We start from the raw sequence: 25898 nt of genomic DNA on the forward strand, positions 1-25898 counted from the left end.
ACATTTAGTCGTGCATACCGTCTACTATGTTGTTGCAAGCTTAAATGTACGCTGATGTAAAGCAAAGTGTCTGTAAATACAGTACTGGCATCAGTTGATATTTGTACCTTAATAACGTGGACATATTCGTATAATTCCCAAAAGAAATCGATAAAGCCAGTAGTACTCCCAGAGCTAATAATGAAAGGACTGAGAAAGGTGTACCTATAAGCAGAAACATTATGGACGAAAAACGGGGATATAAACAGTTAAAATGGTCGATATGAAGTATCATTCTAGGACGAAGAATGAGTAAGTTCCCCTTGAAATGGTCCTCTACGTGGGACATAATACGGACAGATCATAGTGAAGGTAAGTGTCTGTGTGTGACGTATGAGGGTAGGGCACGCAGGAGGGAGGGGGGTGTCTGTGGCGTGATTTCCATTTGTGTGTTACGGGGCGAGAGTTCTACACTCGTGTTGCCCCGTCTTTTGTCCATGGACAGTGTATATGTGTACCATGTCTCTATTCCCATGTATGTATGCACACACACACACACACACACACACACACACACACACACACACACACACATACCAGCCTATTCCAGGTACCCATTCATCGACCAGCCCCGAAGGTGAAGATGAACACCTGGGTTGGGTGTGAACCGACTGCCACACCCAGGATTCGAACCTATGTGGGTCAGACCCAGGGCTGGCCCTAAGCCTATATACACCAAGTCGACCCATACGCATGTGGGTGGAGCCTATATGCTACGTCAATGGGCCGTAAAACCCAACAAACAACAACAATAGGCTTAGGGCTGGCCCATACTGACTTATGATCAGTAACGCTAAGTACTACACCACATGTGTGTGTGTGTGTGTGTGTGTGTGTGTGTGTGCGTGTGTGTGTGAAATGGGGAGTTAGCACAAAATCGTACTGTGTGTGGCTATCTGAATCACCAGCCAAACGAATCGGATGATGAAAATAAATGAATAACTATGAACACACGCATATCTAATTAGATAATGAAGGCCATCTATACTAGCCATGAATCTCCTGGGTGTCGGAGAGAGCGACTAAGAAGGGTAGGAGCAGTGAGTGGGAGAGGCGGAGGCCTGAAAAATCTTCCTCTCCTGTATTATCACTATAGCTAAGAGCATCAGAGGAAGCCAAGTAGAAATTCATTCTTCGTCTGTGGCTCAGTCGTCCGCCCCTGAAGCCAGATATATATAACATATTTTCCTATGAGTCCACGGGGAAAATAATATCATATATATATATATATATATATATATATATATATATATATATATATATATATATATATATATATATACCTTAAACTATATGCCAAACGAAATAAGGCCAACATAAAATCATTTATTTCCTTTGGAGAAAATTGTGCTCAAATGTTTTATTCAGCCGTCGTCACGCGCCTCGAAATTACCAGCTATAAAGGAAAAAAAAGTGTCATCAAGCGAATGATGATGGTCATAATCCCATTATTTTTTGCATAATATCGACAGGATTTTACCCTCTTTACTGAAGAATCCAGAATATAATTCAGCTACAATAATACTATAAAGAATGTCTTAATCACGATCTCACCAAAAAAATTCTCCTGGGTGCATCTATAAAATGCCATGTAGAAATTGATAAGTTTTATGTTGAGCAGACTGGTAAAAATCTTTCCGTTAAACTTAAGCAACATAATTATAGTATAAGAACAGGACAAGAATCAAATGCCTTGTTTAATCACGTTAAAAACTATGATCATTGTATTGACTGGAGTAATGCCATCTCAGTTATTAACTCTAACTCCTGTACCACGAGAAATATCATTAAATCGTCTGTCATTAGATACACAAAGAATTATAACCTTAATATGAATGAGGGTCTGTACAAATTGGATAGCTATTGTTGATAAAATTTGTAAACAATGTCCCTTCTTGTCCACGTAATAAGTTTATGATACGCTCGTTGTCTATCTTGGACAGTCACTTGTTTACCAGATGGAGTCTTAGCTACGTCTCTTCGTTGTACATCAACTGACTTATATTTCTTTTTTTTCTTTCTTTTTCTTTTTTGTATCTCCCCTGATGATGTGATTTTTACACGAAAGTTCACTTGTTTGTTTTTTCCAAAAGAAGGAACGGAGAAGGGGGCCAAGTGAGGATATTCCCTCTAAGGCTCAGTCCTCTGTTCTTAACGCTACCTCGCTAACGCGGGAAACGGCGAATATATATATATAAAAATATATATATATATATATATGGATGTGGACAGGGAGCTGTGGTTTCGGTGCATTACATATGACAGCTAGAGACTTAATGTGAACGAATGTGGCCTTTTTTGTCTGTTTCCCTGGCGCTACCTCGCTGAAGCAGGGAGTAGCGATGCTGTTTCCTGCGGGGCCGGGTAGCGCCAGGAATGGATGAGGCAAGTATGAATATGTGGTTGTGTATATAACCATAACTCAAAATCTAAAATCTCTCTCTCTCTCTCTCTCTCTCTCTCTCTCTCTCTCTCTCTCTCTCTCTCTCTCTCTCTCTCTCTCTCTCTCTCTGGTGACATTTTTTTTTTAACTAACCACCTTAATAACTCCAGAACTTGATACTAGAGGAAAGGAAGTAAGGAAAAAAAGTGTAAAATAACAAAGTTATCATGAACTGTGGTTACAAATGATTACACCCCCAGGTATTCAATACAAGCAACGAGTATCAGTTATGGTAGCCACACACACTTCTATTACCCGTGGTAAGCACGGAGCTCAGTTATTTGAGGTAACTATAGTGCTATTATCAGGATAGCTACATAGCTCCATCATATTCATGGTTGCCACATAGCTCTGGTATATCTGTGGTTGTCACAGAATTCTATCACATCTATGGTCACCATATAATTCTAATATTTATCGTCATGAAACTGTGGGGAAGGAGAGTGAGGTATCAAAGGACAAGAGGGAGAATAAAAGAAACAACTTCGTTACTATAAAGAGAATTTTTTTTTTTCCTTTTTTTTCAAAGTCTGAAAAAGAATTTATTTCACCAAAGAAGTTCACAGTTTCTTCTCCAAGCTCTCATTTCAGAGATGAATGAAGGTTCGAAATTTCGAATTAAGATTTCGTAACCTGCTATTAAGAGAGAGAGAGGGGGAGAGAGAGAGAGAGAGAGAGAGAGAGAGAGAGAGAGAGAGAGAGAGAGAGAGAGAGAGAAAGGGGGGGGGGGGTCACAGAGCAACGTTCAGGTGGAGGTCGTATCACCCACCCGTCACGTCTTCCGGGGGGGGTTCAATATATCGACCATGAGTGGCGAAGCCAACAAGGCTTCGAGACAGCTCGACCCTCCACCAGTGTATATTCCAACACCTTCGAAGCGTCCTTATAGGTTCAGCAAGTCATAATGTATTACGTCACATTACGTTATCTACTATTACAGGTCAACAACCTCAAGACCATTATCACAAGGGGCGACTGGGGTTATAGCCCTAAGGGTCATCTTCATTCTGAAGTTCCTGATCAAGTATTCTGTTGTGTCAACTGACGATGCGATGAAAAAGCCTCACGCGCGGTGTGACCTCATTATGCGGAGTCCGGTAACACCCCGTAAAATATATATATATATATATATATATATATATATATATATATATATATATATATATATATATATATATATATATATATAATATATATATATATATATATATATATATATATATATATATATATATATATATATATATATATATATATATATATAAAGGTGAAAACGCACCTCAGTAAGAGTTCATACAATTTTATTCAACATGCAATTTTTCGATAAAACTGTATGAACTGAAGCGCGTTTTCACGTTCATACTATCATCACGGACAAGTGTGATCATCATATCTATCTATCTATCTATCTATCTATCTACCTATCTATATGTGTGTGTGTGTGTGTGTGTGTGTGTGTGTGTGTGTGTGTGTGTGCGTAAAGGAATACTCATAATCAAAAGCAAGACAGTAACCACAAACCCACCATAATCACACGAACACATGTAAGCGCGTGCATACCCAAGCATGCACCTGCCAGGGTACATGACCAAGCGCCCTCATATGACCCCCCTCCACCTCCCTGTCTAAATCGAAAGAAATTCGCCTCTTCAAAGACGCCATAAATCATCCAGGCAATTAATTGATCGTGTTCCACCACCAGTCAGGCCACTCTCCACTCCATGTTGTAACGCTCCTGACGACGACCTGCTGCCGTGCGCGGTAGGAGGAAGGACGACCTTTGCCTTGAACCCCCCCCCCCTTTTTTGAGAACGACGGTACGACCCTTTGGCGACGGTGGTACGACACTAAGAGACGATGGTGCAATGCTCAAGCACGAGTGCACGACCCTTCGATGACGATGGTACGACTCTTGAGACGATGGCACGACCCTTAAGAACGACAGTACGACTCCTGAGTAAAGGGGTACGTCTATTGGAGGATCTTGGCCTTTGATCTAAACCTTCAAGGTCATATCAAATACCTAGCCGTCGTACCTAAGGTGACGTACCATCGTACTCAAGGGTTTCGTTTTGTCGTGACCAAAGGCTCGTACTATCGTGTTCAAGGGTATGTGTACCGTCGTGCTCAAGGGCCGCACAGTCGTGCTTAAAATTTCCAAAATCCTTACCCCAACACGAGGTTTAATTCGATAGATTTCTCGTACAGTGGGAGTGGCCTTTGTTCAGGTGATACATACCTCTCTCTCTCTCTCTCTCTCTCTCTCTCTCTCTCTCTCTCTCTCTCTCTCTCTCTCTCTCTCTCTCTCTTTCTCCCCCTATCAAGCCTCTCTCCTCTTGGAAATATCCATCATTTCAATTCCTGAATATAAAGTAAGCATCAAAGACCTATTAGAAATCCGTTTGGTGCTGAGAATTCCAGTGAGTTACGAAATCCCTGTACAACTGGGTTTTAAGAGCTCGCCAGAACCCCTTACAACTGAGAAGTCTCGCGTGTCCAACCCTCAGTGCTACTGAGAATAATTTCTTGTAAACACCATTTCTCCCCGAGGGTTCCTACATTCCGAAATTTCTACACAACGGGAAAACTGGGCGAATCTTTACTCAATTGAAAGCCTCCATTTTGCACTACATCTCATGCTGGTGAAAAGTTCTATCTATCAGCTATTATGAGCATATGGAGGTAAGGAGGTCACTAAAATAGTTGGGAAAGACCTAACAAAGCAATGATTTTCAGTACAAACGATCCTTCTTTTTTTTTTTCTTGTGGCGTTATCTACAAAGTCTACAAGACTTGTTCCTTTCTTTCCTTATCTTTCTAATCTGCTTCTCTTTTATATTCTGCTTAGATTCAGTAGTTTTTCCTCTTCGTCAAGTTCTAAAACTTCCAGGTTTAAACTGTCGTGCATGCAAGCACAACCATGCAGATCCCTCGGTGCATATCTTTCTTTTCTTTACGTACAGCGACGGGCATGACATGCCCTTACAAAGGCCATCTCAGGTCAAAGGAATAAAGAAAGGAAACAGAAATCAATCAGGGCTTAGCTATGTTTGTCGAGCTAGTAGAAAGGTTATGGGAAGAGGAAACGACGAAAGGAAGAAGTTTAATCCACAACTAAGCTGTTCGACGTGGGAAGGATGAAGAATCATAACGGTCCATCCTCGAGTGGCCAGTCTGCACATAAAAAGTGTGGGAAGGAAACTTAGGCATTGGACGGCCAGGATACGGCTGACTGGCACGTTGGTTGAATATGATACACTGTGGGATACCTGGCTCATGAGACGCTCATGTTATCCTAACTCCTTGAGCGTGTAGTGCGTCCATGTCATCCTAGTCCATACAGTCCGGGGTGCGCCTATGTCATCCGAAACTGTGCACTTCGTCCAGTACGCATGGCATCTCCCTCAAGTTCCAAGCAAAGTCTACTGAAGTCTTCATATTTTTCTTCAATTATTTTGATAATCTGAGTCTGTCTGTGCTTGTAAGACTGTTAGGGTGATGATACCGCACGTGTCACTGCTACATAGAACATGAGTCACCGTTGGGGTAAACATGATTACATGACTCACTGCTGGGGTGAAGACTCCCCTTCTAGCGAGGGGTGGTGGCTGGCTGGCTGGGTGGGTGGTGGTGTGAACTCATCACATTGATTGGTCTATGAAGTGAAGTGGGGAGGTTGCACTCCCACCTCGTCCCTCTTTGTGGCTGTGGAAGACATCTATCAGCCGTCATACAGGGGCAAAACTTAAGAGAAAATATATACTTAATTCTTATCGTACTTTTACTGACGTTAAGACGACTTGCTCCAACTGGGACCCTTTCCTAAGAAGAAAAGTAAGTTTTCTGAAAAGTCTAGAGTTCTCATCAAGGTCTAATATTATTGTCATACTTATGCCTCAAAGAAGGAGACTTAAAGGACGTAAATGAGCAACACTTGTCTTAATCCAGGCTTCTGTCCAACGGTTGGGGATGTGGCAGAGGGCGCTGGGGTCGTCAGTGTTGTGCACATTTATTCGTCTTCCTCAAATCCCTCAGGTCTGTACTGGTCTTGGATCCAGGAACAGCCTTTAGCAAGTTACGCTAACCGGAGCACAACGGTACAGCTCCTGAGTACGACAGCACGACCCCTGAACCACGTCAGCAAGACCTTAGTGGATGTTGGCCCGGCTTTTAACGGGTCAAGTTAAAAGGCCAAGCCATTGTACCACAGGGTCTTACTGCAATGCTTAAGGGGTCGTACCGTCGTGTTCTCACGGGTCGTATCTTGGTGCTCAAGGGTCGTATCGTGATGGTGGTCCTGGGCTGTTCCTTTGTTCTGGAGGGGGTTAATGGTCCGCTGGGGTCCTGGCAACACGGGAGGACAACAATGCCTGTGATGCGGGCGCTGGACGGAGGATAGTCTGGTCGTTTGTCAAGGTTAGGGCCAAGGCCACACGGCTCGTACTCTTCATTCGTCCTCCCTCAAGGGTGGTACACTGTCTTGGCTTCTTTACTGACAGGTTAAACGTTTGCATTATCTTAATTGCTAGTTATATAAAAATGTGTGATCGATATGGTGTGTATGTGTGTGTGTGTGTGTGTCTGTGCGCGGGCGCGCTATAACAACCCTTCCGTGCCTTTTGTGTCTGGTAAAAACTTAGCTACATCAAAACATAACAGGTTAAATGTCACTGTCACCATCCGTCTGAAGCCATGGCACATAAGACATAAGACATATTTCATCAGCTGACGTAGACGATATCGCCACGAGTCCTGGGTAACACTGATGTCTTTTTATAAGTTATTCATCACGGTATGAGGGAGGTGTGTACCTTAATGAACGAGCACCCCTCGCCCACATTGTCTTCAGCGACTGTCTCGAACATACACAGTCACCAGAGAAACGCTTCTCGTTGCTAAGGGAAGCCCTTCGAGCTGTCTCACTAACATGTATCATTTTCCGTACTTGATAACCGTTTCTCGTGTTGGCGTGGTAGCGCCAGGAATAGACGACGAAAGGCCGCATCCCCTCACGTTCATTATCCAGCTCTCATGTGAAATGCAACGGAACTAAACCTCCCTATCAACAACCAAGCCTCACAGACCTTTCCATGGTTTACCTCGGATGCTTCACATGCCCCAGTTCAGTAGTGAAGAAAGAATACTTACCCACGTATTCCTTGCGTGTCGTAGAAGGCGACTAAAAGAGGAGGGAGCAGAGGGCTGGAAATCCTCCCCTCTCGTTTTTAATTTTTCGAAAGAAGGGAGCCAAGTAAGGATATTCCCTCTAAGGGTCAGTCCTCTATTCCTAACGCTACTTCGCTAACGTGGGAAATGGCGAATAATATGAAAAAAATATATATACATGCATACATGAATTCTCATCAGTCGACAACTGTTTATGATGACTTGGTTTATGACCTGTTCCTCACAGGTCAAGTAAAAAGGCCATGCCTTCATACCCAAGGGTTGTATCATCGTGCCCAAGGGTTGTACCGTCGTGCTTAAGGGGCTAACCTGACGTCAGAACCAGAGGAATCGGACGCAGCCATCAGCTGGTATTAATGAGTGAGTTATCCTAACATTTCCATGTATACACAGCGTGCTACAACCACCCTGGGCACCCACTGTGCCATCCTGACCCTCCCTGAGCACCCACTGTGCCATCCTGACCCTCCCTGAGCACCCACTGTGCCATCCTGACCCTCCCTGAGCACCCACTGTGCCATCCTGACCCTCCTTGGGCACCTACTGTGCCATCCTGACCCTCCCTGAGCACCCACTGTGCCATCCTGTCCCTCCTGAGCACCAACTGTGCCATCCTGTCCCTCCTGAGCACCAACTGTGCCATTCTGACCCTCCTTGGGCACCTACTGTGCCATTCTGACCCTCCCTGAGCACCCAGTGTGCCATTCTGACCCTCCCTGGGCACCCAATGTGCCTTCCTGTCCCTCCCTGGGCACCTACTGTGCCATCCTGACTCCCCCTGAGCACCTACTGTGCCATCCTGACCCTCCCTGAGCACCTACTGTGCCATCCTGACCCTTCCTGAGCACCCAGTGCGCCATCCTGACCTACATCACATGCCAGGACCTATGATTAGCCTCCTATATTTACAAACAGGTCGAAATAACTCCCTTTCATACGGTTCTTTTACGGCATTCTTCGCCTCCACCTTCCTCCTGAATATGTTATATACGAGCATGGCTGTAACGTCGATATCGCTCCCTCAGGAGCGCCGTGCGAAGCTAGTGAGAGAGGTGGGGTACATTCCCACCTACGTGCCTACGACGAGAATTTGCTACAGCGGCAGGGCTAACACGTAGCGCTCACCGCAGATAGACAGAGGGAGGGATGTGCTACGTGCCTCCGAGGTAAATTATTGAGGCTGCCCCAAAGGGTCCTGCTGCATGACAGTCCTTCTCTCCTCTAGAATAAGCTAGCAGGTCTTTCCACCCACGTCAGTGACTCCCTGACTTAAACCCTTCCCTCCTCTTCACCCAGCCTTTACCTCCAGTTCCTCCTCATCTCTCCCCATCTGGTCGAACACTCAACTCCCCTTCCTCCACCACCGGGTCGTCTTCTCGGCTCCCTCCTCCCCAGCCGACTATACTCTCAGCTCCCCCTCCTCCTCACCTAGCCTTGATCCTCACCTGCAGCAGTAGTCACAGAAGCCTGGAATAGACTACCACCAGAAACTGTCAAGAATAAAGATTTGTCAAGACATTCACCTAACAGCAAGACAAGGACTTTAAATGAGGACCACTATACCGGTGAATATGCGTCTTCAACCATATTATGATATGCATTATTTCAGCCATTTTCTTTACAAGACAAGAAGTAACGTTCATCATCTCCAGAGGAACCTGCGGCTGTAGTGATATCGATATGTTTTCCATGCCTCATTTCCTCTATAGATTCTATGTCAGTACACACTCTCTCTCTACACCACATTCCATCTCTTCGTAGCTATATTCCAGCCAGCAGATGTGCCGGAGAGAGTGACAGGTGAGGAGTAGCCTTCTGCTTTATCATCCTGTCAGGGAGGAGCCTTGTTGCACTATCCTGTCTCCAACAATAGTGATGGCTAGAGAAGAGCCTTCTACCTTAACGAGTCCGTCTCCATCTATTCAAGTTAAGACTGTAAGACACGATCACTCTACCCCAGCAGACAGTACAATCACAGACCATCAAGTCCTCTGATGTCTGGCTAGCTTCCCAGTGTACTCCCTACGTCACACTCCATCCTTCTCAACCCGGCCCCTGGGGAATCTTGTACTTGACACTACAGGTCAGCTTACCGCACCTTTTTCCCAGCTACTTACCACCTACCGTCGCCTTGACCTGGTTACGGCAAAGAGCTTCCCTAGAATTCCCTACCACCCTCCCATCTCCCCCTCCAGCCATTCCTCCCTCCATCCTCCTCCCTCTCCCCTACCTTAAACTTACCCCACCTTCATTATTCAGACCCTATAACCTCCATATCTTCCCTCCCCACCTCATCACCCCTCTCCTCCACCTAACCTTCCTATCCACCACTCCCGGTCCAGTCATCCTCTCTGGTGTTAAACACAACAACGATTCCAACCCCGCCTCACCTCAGGCCGGTGGGACGTGCTACCCGGGGCACACATCAACCACGATCCATCTACAACAAGTCCCAACATTAAGGGTCATGTAGCGTCCCGATACCATCTACCTACCACCACTGCTTACTACCTTAATACGATGATGATACCTCGTCTCCGTCTCATTACGAACAGTTACGTTGTAGACGTAACTGGAATTTCTTTTATTTTCCGTCTCCGATCTTTATCATATAATAATTGTTGCCTCATCGTCCCGAGACATGAAGTTTCTCAGTATCTCTCTCGTTCGTCACGGAGTTATAGCCTCTTGTAATCAAGCGAACTTTATGAATGAAGTTTGCGAGACAGAGTCTTCAACATTCTGGTTCCTGTTCATGAGTCTTCAATATTCTCGTTCCTGTTCATGGAGTTGACATGAAAACGGTTCATAAATTAAATCTTTTTTTTTTTTTTTGCTTTGTCGCTGTCTCCCGCGTTTGCGAGGTAGCGCAAGGAAACAGACGAAAGAAATGGCCCAACCCACCCCCATACACATGTATATACATACGTCCACACACGCAAATATACATACCTACACAGCTTTCCATGGTTTACCCCAGACGCTTCACATGCCCTGATTCAATCCACTGACAGCACGTCAACCCCGGTATACCACATCGATCCAATTCACTCTATTCCTTGCCCTCCTTTCACCCTCCTGCATGTTCAGGCCCCGATCACACAAAATCTTTTTCACTCCATCTTTCCACCTCCAATTTGGTCTCCCACTTCTCCTCGTTCCCTCCACCTCCGACACATATATCCTCTTGGTCAATCTTTCCTCACTCATTCTCTCCATGTGCCCAAACCATTTCAAAACACCCTCTTCTGCTCTCTCAACCACGCTCTTTTTATTTCCACACATCTCTCTTACCCTTACGTTACTTACTCGATCAAACCACCTCACACCACACATTGTCCTCAAACATCTCATTTCCAGCACATCCACCCTCCTGCGCACAACTCTATCCATAGCCCACGCCTCGCAACCATACAACATTGTTGGAACCTATTCCTTCAAACATACTCATTTTTGCTTTCCGAGATAATGTTCTCGACTTCCACACATTCTTCAAGGCTCCCAGGATTTTCGCCCCCTCCCCCACCCTATGATCCACTTCCGCTTCCATGGTTCCATCCGCTGCCAGATCCACTCCCAGATATGTAAAACACTTTACTTCCTCCAGTTTTTCTCCATTCAAACTTACCTCCCAATTGACTTGACCCTCAACCCTACTGTACCTAATTACCTTGCTCTTATTCACATTTACCCTTAACTTTCTTCTTTCACACACTTTACCAAACTCAGTCACCAGCTTCTGCAGTTTCTCACATGAATCAGCCACCAGCGCTGTATCATCAGCGAACAACAACTGACTCACTTTCCAAGCTCTCTCATCCCCAACAGACTTCATACTTGCCCCTCTTTCCAAAACTCTTGCATTTACCTCCCTAACAACCCCATCCATAAACAAATGAAACAACCATGGAGACATCACACACCCCTGCCGCAAACCTACATTCACTGAGAACCAATCACTTTCCTCTCTTCCTACACGTACACATGCCTTACATCCTCGATAAAAACTTTTCACTGCTTCTAACAACTTGCCTCCCACACCATATATTCTTAATACCTTCCACAGAGCATCTCTATCAAATCTATCCAGCCTTAAAGTGTTGCAGTCGTCAGGTGTTCGAGCGAATATGGTTAGAGATCAGTTCGGGGCTGTGGTCAGCCAACACCACGAGTATCAAAACACTGACGAGGAAATCAAATGTTGCCGAGCGAGGGACTTTTTATTTTTACTGGAAGAGCGGCTGATCTACCGTGCACTCCTGCCCTTTCTGTGGACGGTGGCGCAAAAGAGGATACAGAGTGCACAAGATGTCCAGGGACTGGGGTCTCGAGGATTGAATACATTATAGGTTACATAGTGAAAAGAAACATGGTCTGAGTAACACAATGAATGATTCGGTAATCTATATGGTAATTGAAGTTTAGACCAGTTGAACAGCAATGACTGGATTACGTATAAAGATATATAACGGATGAACGATTTACAATAAGCAAAGTTATGAAAGTTTTCAAGTATCCGAGGTAGAGCAACGCTATGGATGAAATGCTTGCACATTATCTTGTAACGTTTGGTAAAAATTACCTCTGAACTCACTGATTTTACAAGTCAAGAATACAATGTTGCAGGCTGTGGGGATAGCTTTGTTAACAAAGTTTACATTGGGTCTGTTCAAAATCAAGGTGGCAAACTACCATGAATAATCTATAGGCCAGCCTAAGTCAAGCGACAATATGAAGGTGTTTTACTGGTCTTGTTGGTGGAACCAGATATATATATATAATTAATCTTGCATGGTATCATAGTGGTAGATAGACCTACATGAAGTGATTTCACTTTTTTAGTCTAGACTTTTTTTTTCGTGTTCTGTCCGCATGATGGTATAATATAAGGCTACTTGCGGGTAGACCCAGGGGAATAATCACATCCATCCAACAAGGCAGAAGTGCTTGCCTCGCTCATCACCTTTATCATACATTCTGAGCCCAATATGAGATGGAACATAGAGAAAGTAAACTCTAAACCCAGCATGAGTAATTTGATTATACCAACATCGTGCTTCACATATAAGCATATTACGATCACAGCAAAGCGAGTTTAATGCAGTTAATGAAGCGATAGGATCATTTACAGTGGGACTATAACAGATTCAATAGATTTAGTAACTGTAAAGTTCGACAGCTTCTGAGAAGGTGCCTTTGCGACCTTTGTGATCCGTAGGCGCTGCCGCTCTCACGATGATCACGGGGTGCGGCTGGTGATGATAGACCCAACGTATTTGATTCTGATATTAGAGCATTGCCGTTATATTGTGGGTCATAGAGGAAATAAGAACCTTTCTCACGTCTGACTATTGTCTCGTGGCTGTAGATAGTCATCAACGAGAACTCCAGGGTTATCATGTACCATGAACCAGGCACAAACAAAATGAACTGTCTGCTGCCATGTCTTGGTGAGCAATCCCATTATAGGTGTGTCTGTTGTCATCATGTGATACCGTGAAATGACATCCACAACACAGCTGATCATATATATGGATTACACAGCCAGTGTCACGAGAGAGAGAGAGAGAGAGAGAGAGAGAGAGAGAGAGAGAGAGAGAGAGAGAGAGAGAGAGAGAGAGAGAGAGAGAGAGAGAATGTAAAGTTCACTTTGTTCAAGAGAACAAGAGATCACAGAGGCCACACGTCTGATATTATCATTCAAGTATACGACATAATGATCTCTCTAAAAAGAAAGAAAACACTTCCTGATACACATATACCATATACGACAGGAAAATGCATTTTCCGTAGCTTTTTCATGACCCATGATTCGTTTATGACAGCTTAAATAAACGTACGCATCTCTAGTCTGAGGTACCTTGAAAGTGCACAATCATTTGCTATTATTTCGTAGTTTTTATGTCCCTTACACGCAATATAAGCTACCATAAAAATCCGTTAATACATATTATATATGCACACGTACCACGCATCTCTTACCTTGAGGACACAAACGACAATATTCATAATTAAACAATTACACATTCCCAGCCAAACACGCCATTCCAGTCTACTTCATTTACAGGTCTTGCGTTGGTAATGAATTCTGGGGAAATGAGACGGTGTTCCGTGTAATTACTGCAAAATACGTCTCTCAGAACCTCGACGTTTGAAGAAATAAACACGGGTCCAGTGGCTTTATCTTCATAATAACCATGACGGTTGATGATTCTTGGCTGTGGTAGATGAAGACTGCTGACGTAGTAAGGCTGCTAAGGCGACCAGAGATAGAGCTAAGCAAGTCCTCTGAGTGAAATGGGATCTAACTAATTTTGGGTGGATGAAAATTCCCCTGGCCAATCACAATGAAGTACGTCACGGCTGGGCGTTTCCAATATGCCAAGCGTCATCAAACGCCTCATCAATAAATCTAGCCTAGTTTAGCCCACACTTGCCGCCGGATTAAAACGAATGGTATCTACATAATCCCGACATACGAGCTCAGTTATTTGTTTATGATCAATTCATCAGGCCGCAGAAGACCTGAGCAAAATGATTAAACGTGACTAAAGGCACCAGCGGGCTAGAGGGATCCTAGCGTGCGGTACCAGCGTCATTGGAATTAATTGTTTAATTAGAAGATTACCTTTTGACTCTGGCTCTTGTGATAGATGCCGCCCACCATTATCCCCGCCCGACAACGAGTGAATTAAACGAAATCGAATGAAAATTCTTTTCTAGTAGCTTGCACAGTTTGAGAGTTGCCTAACATTCATCACTTCATTCAGAGAATTTCAAGTTTGAATCCTATTTACGTTAATAATGATAATAATGATGATGATGATAATAATAATAATAATAATGATAATAATAATAATAATAATAATAATAATAATAATAATAATAACAATAACAATAATTATTTTACATGACAGCTAGAGACTGAGTGTGAACGAATGTGGCCTTTGCTGTCTTTTCCTAGCGCTACCTCGCGCACGTGCGGGCAAGGGGGTTGTTATTTCATGTGTGGCGGGGTGGCGACAGGAATGAATAAAGGCAGACTGTATGAATTATGTACATGTGTATATATGTATATGTCTGTGTATGTATATATGTATACGTTGAAATGTATAGGTACGTATATGTGCGTGTGTGAACGTGTATGTATATACATGTGTATGTGGGTGGGTTGGGCCATTCATTCGCCTGTTTCCTTGCGCTACCTCGCTAACGAGGGAGACAGCGACAAAGTATAATAAAAAGAAATGAAAATGATATTGATGATAATTATTATCATCATTATCATCATTACCATTATTATTATTATTATTATTATTATTATTATTAGTATTAGTATTATTATTATCATTATTATTATTACTACTATTATTATCATTATTACTATTATTATCATTATCACTTTGCATGATGAACAATTGGAAGTTGCGGATAAGTTCTGATATTAGTGAGTGATGTTTAGCAAGGGTGACAGAGGGAAAACTTCAAGCAGAAAGCAAGAGTCATGCAGGAGAGAAAAACCTGGGAGGTTGAATGGGAAGAGTCAAGTGTAGAGTGTGGGCGAGGCTTGCAACCCAAAGCTGATGCATGGCTGTCAAACTCTTGCACATATGGGTCAGGATAGGTTAGAAAAAATAATGATAAAGATAATGATATAATAATAATAATAATAATAATAATAATAATAATAATAATAATGACTATGGGATGTATAACTTGCCCAGCAATGCTGGAATTCGGAGGTGAAACAATGAAAATGTGAGAAGAGGTCATTAGGAAAGTATAATGATGAAAGTCTTTAATTAAGGATAGTGGTATGGTGAAACAGAAACATATAACACATGATATGTTGCAGTACAGAGAGGAAAGGTAGATCACACGAGAACTGAACACTTGTAGAGGGAATGAGTGAGGCTCTGGGGACATTTCAGGTGAAGATGTTGAGAGGAATGACTCGGGAATCGTATGCGATGGAAGTAGTTTGTGCAGGAGACTTCGTTCTCAACCGAATGACTAATCAAACTGTGTGTAAGTGTAGAAATCCATGTGTCACGCACTGGGCAGCATGGTGTGTGTGTGTGTGTGTGTGTGTGTGTGTGTGTGTGCCTGACTCACCCCATCATGCTGGGAATGGAGTAATGATATTGATCAAATGAATATAAACGTATATCATTATTACTAAATGATTAATGAAAAAAAACAAATAAACCGACAATTTACAGTAAAATGTACGCGTCAACAGTTAAAGAATGTATAAAATTTAGCTTGAGAATACCAATGCGTATTTTTTCCCCCCAAACACTGTTACGAATAAACCATATGAAGTGTAGGACTGGCATCCATAAGTAGATTTATCAACCCCATAATCACGGAAGGCTGTCCCTTAAACACGACTACACGACCCTTTATCACGAACAGTATAACCCTACAGCCTCTAACACGACCATGGAAGATCGAGTCAAAGCCTAGCTCCATCGCACCCAGGAGTCGTGCTCAAGGGTCTAACCGTCGTGCTCAAGTCACGTCTTCGTGTTGACGAGGTCAATCGTACATCAATCTTAGATCTGATGTACGATAAACTTTCTATTCCTGTGACTGAACGACATTAAGCAAAAATTCCCCAAATAGGTACATTAACACGAAACTGTTCTAGTCATTTAAACATGCTCGACGTAGACAAGTTTCAATGCCACGTCAATCTGCAAGAAATTACAATCTCATTCTGAATAATTTAAAGGCCTTCGCTGGTGTACCGGCATACCGGTATTTTACCGGCGTGGTACGTACTGTGGTAATCTTATAGCGCACCGCTCCACTTCCGTACCTACCATGGACGGGGGGGAATGCAGAGAATGTTTCGCTTGATATCATCCGTTTTGTTAAACTGTTATTACATTACCACGACTGACCACAAAGCTGAGTTACTTTCTGTTACAAGATCTTTGATAAATATGTTGTGACTTACAAGCCTTGTATCGTTACATAACGTCTTTGCAACCACCACTGGCAGAACAAGACGTAGAACACAGTCGCGTATGGCAACTACGTCAATAAGTTATTGAGAATGCGATACAACACGCTACATACCGTAGTCAGTGCTGAGGGAGAGAATGTAGGCCCGCTCTGTATCACACCAACTTTTATTCTTTTCCCTGGTAACCAGACACTAATCTGTACGAATGAATATCACATTGTGGCTCGAAGAATGAATGTGTTGACCACCCAGATCATGTTCCACATGCGTTCTAAGTCCATTTTCAAAGCTGCTACACGCGCTCACAACACCCGCTCAGCCAATCTATACTTGATCAATAAATACCTACAGACAGCTACTGTTTCGTCACTCGACCACCTTTCTACAACACACACAAATGCCATTTTGATTCCTTGATCAGCTACACAAACACTATATATTTCCATGAGTAGAAAAGCACACTCTAATACCACTTAGTTCCCTAAATATCTATACCCACACTGGAACACTGACCCCTATACATCCTAACATTCAAATACCACATCGATATGTTCATTAAACTCACTCAATTTTCACCAATCACTAAACGTGTAAACATCCTGAAAATATCTTCCCATGCAAGTACCTTCATCTGACTTATACATAAATAAACATAATTACTTCTTCATCTGAACCTAAAAATATCTGACCGACTAACTTCTGCTTGAACTTTAAGACACACATTCACGTAACTCCAGTTCTGAACTTTTTTTTTTTTTTTTACTTTTTTTTTTAGCAAGACGGCGACGGTGTGACATTTTGGCACAATTGCGTTCCCTTGGACATGACCCTTGATGGGATAATTCAAAGATAAAGCTGTTATACCTAAGGATCCAATCGTCGTGTACAAGGAATTTTGAGATCATATATATATATATATATATATATATATATATATATATATATATATATATATATATATATATATATATATAATCATCGCATTTAAGCATATGAATACGGAAATGTTTGGTAAACTACTCACAACGCAGACCCAAACTGGATTATGGTCAAGTCTGGTCGACATACCTACAGAAGCACAAAGACTTTAACTGATGGTCCAGACAAGGTCAGTCCAGAGAGTACCCGGATTAAAGGAGCTGAACTCCAATGAGAAATAGAAGGCTGCAAATCCGCCCACTATGGAGGGGAGAAGATATAGGGCTGGCCTGATTATATGGCCTTCATGCATCTAAATCAGTTTAACGACATCGACAGAGTTAACCAGAGGTCATGAGGAAGTTAAGCAAAAACCTTGTCATAAATGACGTGAAGAAGGACAATTTTGTAGTAAGAACGGTGGAAGGCTAGAATATACCAAGGTATGAAACTGAATGCCGAAAGTTTAATTATGTTTAGAAAGCTACCTGAGGGTAAAGAAAGTTCAAGGGATGAGGCCCCACGACTGCCAAACTCTCTCCCGTACTATAAACGGATGGTTACAGATGAGGAATTACACACACACACACACACACACACACACACACACACACACACACACAAATGGTGCCGGAATTAAAAGAGACGAGTTACAGGAAAAGGCTAAGGTCCTAAAATTTGCTCATCATGGAAGAGAGAAGAGTGAGTGGTGACCTGATCACGAACTTTTACGATCTTAAACCGGCTCGATGATTTACACCGCGAAAAGTTCTTTGAAATATGCAAGGATACAACAGTTAGGGATCATAAGAGACTTGTTAGAAAACGTGTAAGTACTTGTACAAGAATTGTGGGGAAATGTTATAAACTGAGTCATGAGACAGTGACTGTGGCCAGCAAACACAAGTTTAAAAAGTTGTAAGTTGTACAATAGTAAGGAACGTTAAACAGATGGGGCTCCACAAGCGTAGAATTCCCATCCCGTACAGTACCAACATGGAATTACACACACACACTAAAACACTACTCAAAACACCGACAAAATTTTGGTTCTTGTTTATCTGATCAATTTACTGAAAATGGCAATGTGTAGATGTGAGGCACGTCTCGCAATCGCGGCGAATCTGATCCAGATTAGTAAGAGAGCAAGGGAAAAAAATCACCTGGATAAAGCTGTTAACCACTACAAAGGTAAAGCTGGGTAATGCTAGAAGCATATCAAACTAGAAGCCATGAAGTATTTTCTAAACTAAACATCTCATTAAGTCTAGAAACCAGCATTTTATTACAGCGCTTCCCTTCATCTCCTGCGTCTGTAATTACAACGGGTGTTTAGAGGAATTTCTACCACTTCAGAGTTTAATAACGAAGCTTAGTCAAGGGGATTCTCATGGTTTTCTTGTTTACTTGGTATGTGAGGTTATTAATAAATAAAAGTATTCTCCACATAGAGACGACAATGAGGTCACCTACTTGTGAAAAAAAAGATTAGCTTCCAGGCCTTGGTATTTATTGTGAATAATAGAACAGTGACTGTTTTTGTCAAGGACAAGAGTAGTCAAGGACAAGTACTCTTGTACCCGTCCGCCGAGCACAGTTATAGAGTTGCTCTTAATGCCATCGAGACACCACACTAAACTGTGAAAGGTGTCAGTGCTTAGGGCTTCTTGCATATTTCATCGAACTATTAGACTAGCCAGGCCTCCTTCTGGCATAGGCCCTTGTCTTACGATGGCCGGTTCCGTTCCGTGACATTGACCGGGACTGGCATTGTAGCTATGATACCGCCACGTACACATTCCCACCCACTCATTCAGTGACATAGAACAACCTGTTAATATAGACAAGCTCTTGTAGTGCTCTATAGCAACTCACCCTTCTGGCTATGTGCATAAACCAATGCACTCCTTGCAATCATCCTGACTCGGTCTTTTGTCATGAAAAATAAGCTATTCGCCCATGTCTCTTAACTTAGTCATGTTAGTAAAGCTACGCATTCCTGCAGTTCTCTAACCCCAGCAAACCTCCCCTCCTTTCTCTGTTGCCATCGATATGTTCCAAGGACACTAAACACTTTAACAAATACAAACCTTCCCACAAAGTGCCATTCTGATTTCCCAGTTTTTCCCAACACTTTCGTCAATATTCTTTCTCATAAGACCCGAAAATCTATAAAAATTCCAGACCAATGTTGTCACTATTCACATAACAGCAACATTACGAACAGCCTAGTTTTTTTCAAGTATCGGATTGGACACGTCATCCACCTACTATGTCCGCCATCTGTGAAGGCCAGACAGACAGCCGAGAGGAGTGGGGCATTCCATGTACCATTCGTACAGTCTTCGCCTTGTGGCCCGATTCGGACGAGGCGAATTCCATGACAAGACCCACCGGGAGAGCCAGAAGTTCGGCAGTGTCCGTGAGGGAGGGCCAGGTGAGGGGTGTGCCAGGAACGCGCTCACCAGCTCGCTTCAGTGTCCGGTACCTTCGCGTGGTGAACCATCCGACCGACACATTGTTTTGTCAACTTTTTACGGTGTTACATAACAGTTATATCTGCCGGATCTGGGACAGCACTTTAGCTAATGCTGGTTAAGTATGTTGCTTTTGTTTGTGTTACATGAATGAAGATGATATTTTCTAAATGATCGATATTATGCGCCTCAATATGATTGTCATAATTTGTACGTTCAGATAACAGGCGCGCGTCATTGTAGAAACTGGTTGTTTGCGTTGTTTCAAGGATTTCCCCCAACCTCTTCTTGTTTAACTAAAGAAATCAAGATTATGTTAAGATAGTTCTATTATCAGTGAATTGAAGGGTTAAATTACTCACAGTTCACGGATACACACACACTAAAGCATAGGGAGTGCAGTACAGATACAAATTGGCTTCACCTGAAATTTCAATTCTAATTGAGTAATGAACTAGCAGCCTAATAACTTAACCATAAACGAAGTAAAGGGAGACCATCTTGAATTTTCGTTACTTAAAGATGAAGTGAGGCATCTCAGGTATAAAAAAATTCACGAACGCATCAACAAACCTTTTTGGGACGAAATATACATGCAGTAAAGGCATATGCTGACGAACGAAAGCATACATGCATAAACACATATAGAAAGAGTAACAAGAATGTATACAAATGCACGAATGCAAACAATTGTATACTTACAAAAATATGCACACATGCGCATACATGAATATACATGTACACAATACAAACACCCGTGTAAACATGATACTGACAATCAAATGACATCGGTGCACACACGCACATATATAGATTCACACACAACTGTGGGTATTAATGCACATAAAAACACACACACACACACACACACACACACACACACACACACACACTAGCGGCCTTAAATCTCTTCAACATGGAAAAAAGAGGAGTGAGGGGTGACCTGATCGTAACCTTCATGTTTTTCAAACAGTTCTATGACGTGATAGAGTTCATTTCCTCGAGAGCTGTAGAGAAAGAGCAAGCAGAAAATGTGACATGAAAATGAGTTAAGAAAGTTGTAAAAGTGTATGCAAATAAGTACTTTTACAGTATAAGAGTGGTGGATGAGTGGAACAGAATGATTGGGGATATGGTAAGGGCAGACAGGAGGCATAAATCTAAGACGTTGTATGGTGGTAGAGAAAGTTCAAGAGATGGACCCCACAAACGTAAAACTCCCTCCCCGTAAAGCACGAATAGGTGATTACAAACAGGTAACTACACACGCACACACACACACACACACACACACACACACACACAAGAAAATAGTCAAGGAGATAACGGTCTGGTGGCATATATGAGAAGTGTATTTCGTTCCATAGGTAAGGAAATATTAAGTTGGCGGTTCACGTCCGACATCAGACCAACACTAGAATTTGCTTCTCAAGTTTGGTCACCACACTTTAAGAAGCACAAAGAAGTAAGCGAGAAGGTCCAGAGGAGGGCAACAAAGTTGGTGTTAAGAATAAGAGCCGAATTACAGGCAGAGGCCAAAAAGGCCCTAGATTTGACCATTATGAAAGAGAGAAGAGTCAGAAGTGACCTGATCACATCCTTTAAGTTTTTAAGCCACTTAATGACGTAGACGGTGACCACTTCTTCGAAAGGTGCAAAGACCGAACAACCAGATGCCGTAACATAAAATGAGAAATTTGAAAAGATATAAAGAAGTACTTCTATCAGATTAGCGCATGACTGGAATAATTGAATTATGTGATAGTGAATGTGGCCAACATGCAAATATCTTAAAGAATGTATAATAAGAGAGAAAGTTCAAGAGATAGGGGCCCCACGAGTGCAGAACTCCCTCCCCGTAATTACAAATTTGATACAGGTCATTTCACACACAGAAATAAACACCCGGGTCGAACATTACACGTCATCCTAGAAAGGTGAGAGAGGGGTGGAGTAATGTGAATATTTTCCCCCCCAACGTCATGTCTTACAAGCAGTCAAGAAGGAGTCAATCCTGGGGCGACCAGTCCTCTGTCCACCGCTGGTTCCAGCTCAACCCAAATGGGTAATATGTGGTCAGTCTCTCCTCAGTGTGATCTGGATCTTGTAAACTCTAGATTATAAATATTATGTCACTGCGTGGATGAAGAGCAATATGAAATACCACTATATACTTGAGAAAACACTTTTGAAAGAGCTGTACATGTGGGAGCATATGGGAAAGATAAATGAGAGATGACCTGTTAGTTTATGACGTGGTTATCTGCTGGAGGACAGTAATAGGATCCCACATTCCTAATCTATATACATATAGAAATAAAAATGAAACAGAAGGTTCCTGACGTAGCCATTAGAAGAATGAAGGTGATAAGCTGGTAGCTGGATAAAACGCAGAGGTTTGAATGGCTCAGAGAGGAATACAAGCTCTTGATCATGCAGCTCAGTACAAGCTAAGAATCGTAGAGCCCCAGTATAGGATAAGAGTTGTGGAATCCCAGTACAGGTTAAGAATCGTAATGCTCCAGTACAGGCTAACAATCGTGGAGGTAAAAAATATACTGTGAAAGACAGAGAATAATCATGGAAGGTTTAAGTTATGTGGAATATCTGTGTGTTTTCCTAGTCTCGAATCCTCTCGTTTTTTTCTCATATGAATTCTATGCCCAATATTACATATCTTCATTTTTTTTTTTATGAGATAGAACAAGCAACTAAATGCTCCCTTAATCACGTCCATCTCATATGCGCTGCATACTAATCTACGTCCTGACCCAGGAGTATCTTCCATCTTTATGGAGTTCCTCCAACGCTCACAACGCTCAGCAAGCCGGCTACGTCCACCCGGTTGGGTCATACAGCGTAGTGTTGTGTGCTCGTCTGTGTGAAGAGTTAAGAGCAACGGAGCATTAATTACTGTGTTCGGTGTCTTCGTTGTGGCAGTTGCATCGTGAGCATGAAGGGTCGTGGGATATGATGAATCGGTGTTAATGAGGACGGGTCATCACCCTGAGCGTAGATGGGGAGCGTGTGACTCGTGTATGTCTGGGGAGTGTAGTTTCAGATGAGTGTATGTCTGGTGTGGTGATGTTTAAGACTTAAGTTGAGCGGTGGGTTGTTCAGTAATTTCGCGTAGACATTTTGTCAGTTTAAAGTTTCGTGGAGGTGGGGAAGCTGTGTGTAGAGGTTGCTGAAGTGTGAAGGAGGAGTACGGTTTTTATTTCTAGTGAGGGTTGGTGGTTAGTTATGGAGTGGCTTGGATGGGAGATGTCTATAATGCTCTTGTAAATGATTGAGTGCTGGGTATATTGAGATGGGTCTCTACTGGGATGACCTTTGATTGTGCGGGTGATGGGTGTCTGTGGTGGCTGGGCTACCATATATATATATATATATATATATATATATATATATATATATATATATATATATATATATATATATATATATATATATATATATATATATATATATTATTCTTTTTATCATACTTGATTGCCGTTACCCGCGTCCGTGAGGTAACGCCAGGAAACAGACGAAGAATGACCTATTCATTTTTACACACACACACACACACACATCTATATATATATATATATATATATATATATATATATATATATATATATATATATATATATATATACACACACACATATATTCCCATAAATCGACCTGCCCTAAGGGACGGAGGAACAGATGAGTTATTATCATTGTCATTATCATCATTGTTATTATCATCATTATGATAATTACTATCATCAATAATAGTTGCAGTGGGAGTTGTAGGTGTTGTTAACATTATGTAAAATACTGAATTAGAAAACTGCAGAGTATGATACCGTGTCTGTTCGTTTGTCTGTCTGTCATTTTGACTGACCGTCTGTCTGTACATCTGTGTGTATGTCTATCTTTGGAGTGTGTCAGCTTGTCTGTCCGTGTGTGTGTGTGTGTGTGTGTGTGTGTGTGTGTGTGTGAGCGTGTGCGTGCGTGTACATTTCTGTGTTTGAACTAATATAAACTAGTAAGAAACAGAGGCCCACTAGTGGTATGTCAAGCAGAGAAATCGCGTGTGAATCCAGTGTGAACCCGGAACGTGGACAAAAAAAAAAATATATAATCTGGCCATAGAATCCTGTAAACAAGAGAGGAGCGACAGCACCAGGAGACATGGTAAAGATCAGGAGGAAGATCTGAGCCAGGATAGAAGAGAAATATTACTGGAACAACGATCATATAGATTGATTTGTGAATGTCCTTAAACTACCATTCTGAATTAAGCCTTCGTTGTATTTCTCTCCTACCTATTTACGGGTTCACTAACTACTAACATAATCTATCAAGTTTTTATGAATATATTTTTTCGTCAGTTTTGCATACGATTAGTCTGGTGGTGTCAGTATACAACGGTGGTGGAAGATTCGACAAGGGACCTGATGGTGCTTGACGAGGTACACAAAGGAAGGTAAACCAGTTCTGCCTTCGCGAAAATTATCTACCGATTTTTCCTCTTTTCTTTTCTTCTTAAAACCATCTTGATCGAAGGGACTACGAGAGAGTTGAATCCTGATTATCTTTCTTTTTATTAATGTGGCCACCACAGTCTGCACATCTCCTGGCCCATTCTTCTTGCATTCTTCCTGGAGACGCTGGAGGCAGGACACTGAAGCCCAGTGGTAGAGTCCCTGAGAGCTGGGTAGGTGAGCGGAAGGTGACTCTCGGCTTCCCTAGTCAAACGTCAGGCTATCACACCCAGTGGTCGTACATTCTTGCTCGGGGGTCGTGGGGTCGTGTTCAAGGGTCGTACCTTCGTGCTCTAGGGTCGTTCTTTTGCGCTCAAAGGTCGTTCCTTCGTGTTCGAGGGTCGTTCCTTCGTGCTCGAGGGTCGTACATTCGTGCTCGGGGGTCGTTCCTTTGTGCTCGAGGGTCGTACATTCGTGCTTGAGGGTCGTTCCTTCGTGCTCTATGGTCGTACCTTCGTGCTCTATGGTCGTTCCTTCGTGTTCGAGAGTCGTTCCTTCGTGCTCGAGGGTCGTACATTCGTGCTCGGGGGTCGTTCCTTCGTGCTCGAGGGTCGTTCCTTCGTGCTCGAGGGTCGTACATTCGTGCTCGAGGGTCGTACATTCGTGCTCGAGGGTCGTATATTCGTGCTCGGGGGTCGTTCCTTCGTGCTCGGAGGTCGTACATTCGTGCTCGGGGGTCGTTCCTTCGTGATCGGGGGTCGTACCTTCGTGCTCGAGGGTCGTTCTTTCGTGCTCGAGGGTCGTACATTCGTGTTCGAGGGTCGTTCCTTCGTGCTCGAGGGTCGTTCTTTCGTGCTCGAGGGTCGTTCCTTCGGGCTCGAGGGTCGTTCCTTCGTGCTCGGGGGTCGTTCCTTCGTGCTCGAGGGTCGTACATTCGTGCTCGAGGGTCGTTCCTTCGTGCTCGAGGGTCGTACATTCGTGCTCGGGGGTCGTACATTCGTGCTCGGGGGTCGTACATTCGTGCTCGAGGGTCGTTCCTTCGTGCTCGAGGGTCGTACATTCGTGTTCGAGGGTCGTTCCTTCGTGCTCGAGGGTCGTACCTTCGTGTTCGAGGGTCGTTCCTTCGTGCCCGAGGGTCGTACATTCGTGCTCGGGGGTCGTTCCTTCGTGCTCGGGGGTCGTTCCTTCGTGCTGGGGGGTCGTTCCTTCGTGCTCGGGGGTCGTTCCTTCGTGCTCGGGGGTCGTCCCTTCGTGCTCGGGGGTCGTCCCTTCGTGCTCGGGGGGTCGGTCCCTCGTGCTCGGGGGTCGTTCCTTCGTGCTCGGGGGTCGTCCCTTCGTGCTCGGGGGGTCGGTCCCTCGTGCTCGGGGGTCGTTCCTTCGTGCTCGGGGGTCGTTCCTTC

General features: G+C 43.2%; 1 protein-coding gene across 1 annotated transcript in view; it reads left to right on the forward strand.

Moving 5' to 3' along the window:
* The first annotated feature begins 19991 nt into the window (after positions 1–19991).
* The window catches only part of LOC139753903 (uncharacterized), a 50739-nt gene continuing 44832 nt past the window's right edge, over positions 19992–25898 (forward strand). Inside the window, exon 1 of the mRNA XM_071670860.1 lies at positions 19992–20160. The gene's annotated coding sequence lies outside the window, so the exon portion shown is untranslated. The remainder of the gene's footprint in view (positions 20161–25898) is intronic.

Source organism: Panulirus ornatus, chromosome 16, assembly GCF_036320965.1.
Source record: "Panulirus ornatus isolate Po-2019 chromosome 16, ASM3632096v1, whole genome shotgun sequence".
Lineage (NCBI taxonomy): Eukaryota > Metazoa > Arthropoda > Malacostraca > Decapoda > Palinuridae > Panulirus > Panulirus ornatus.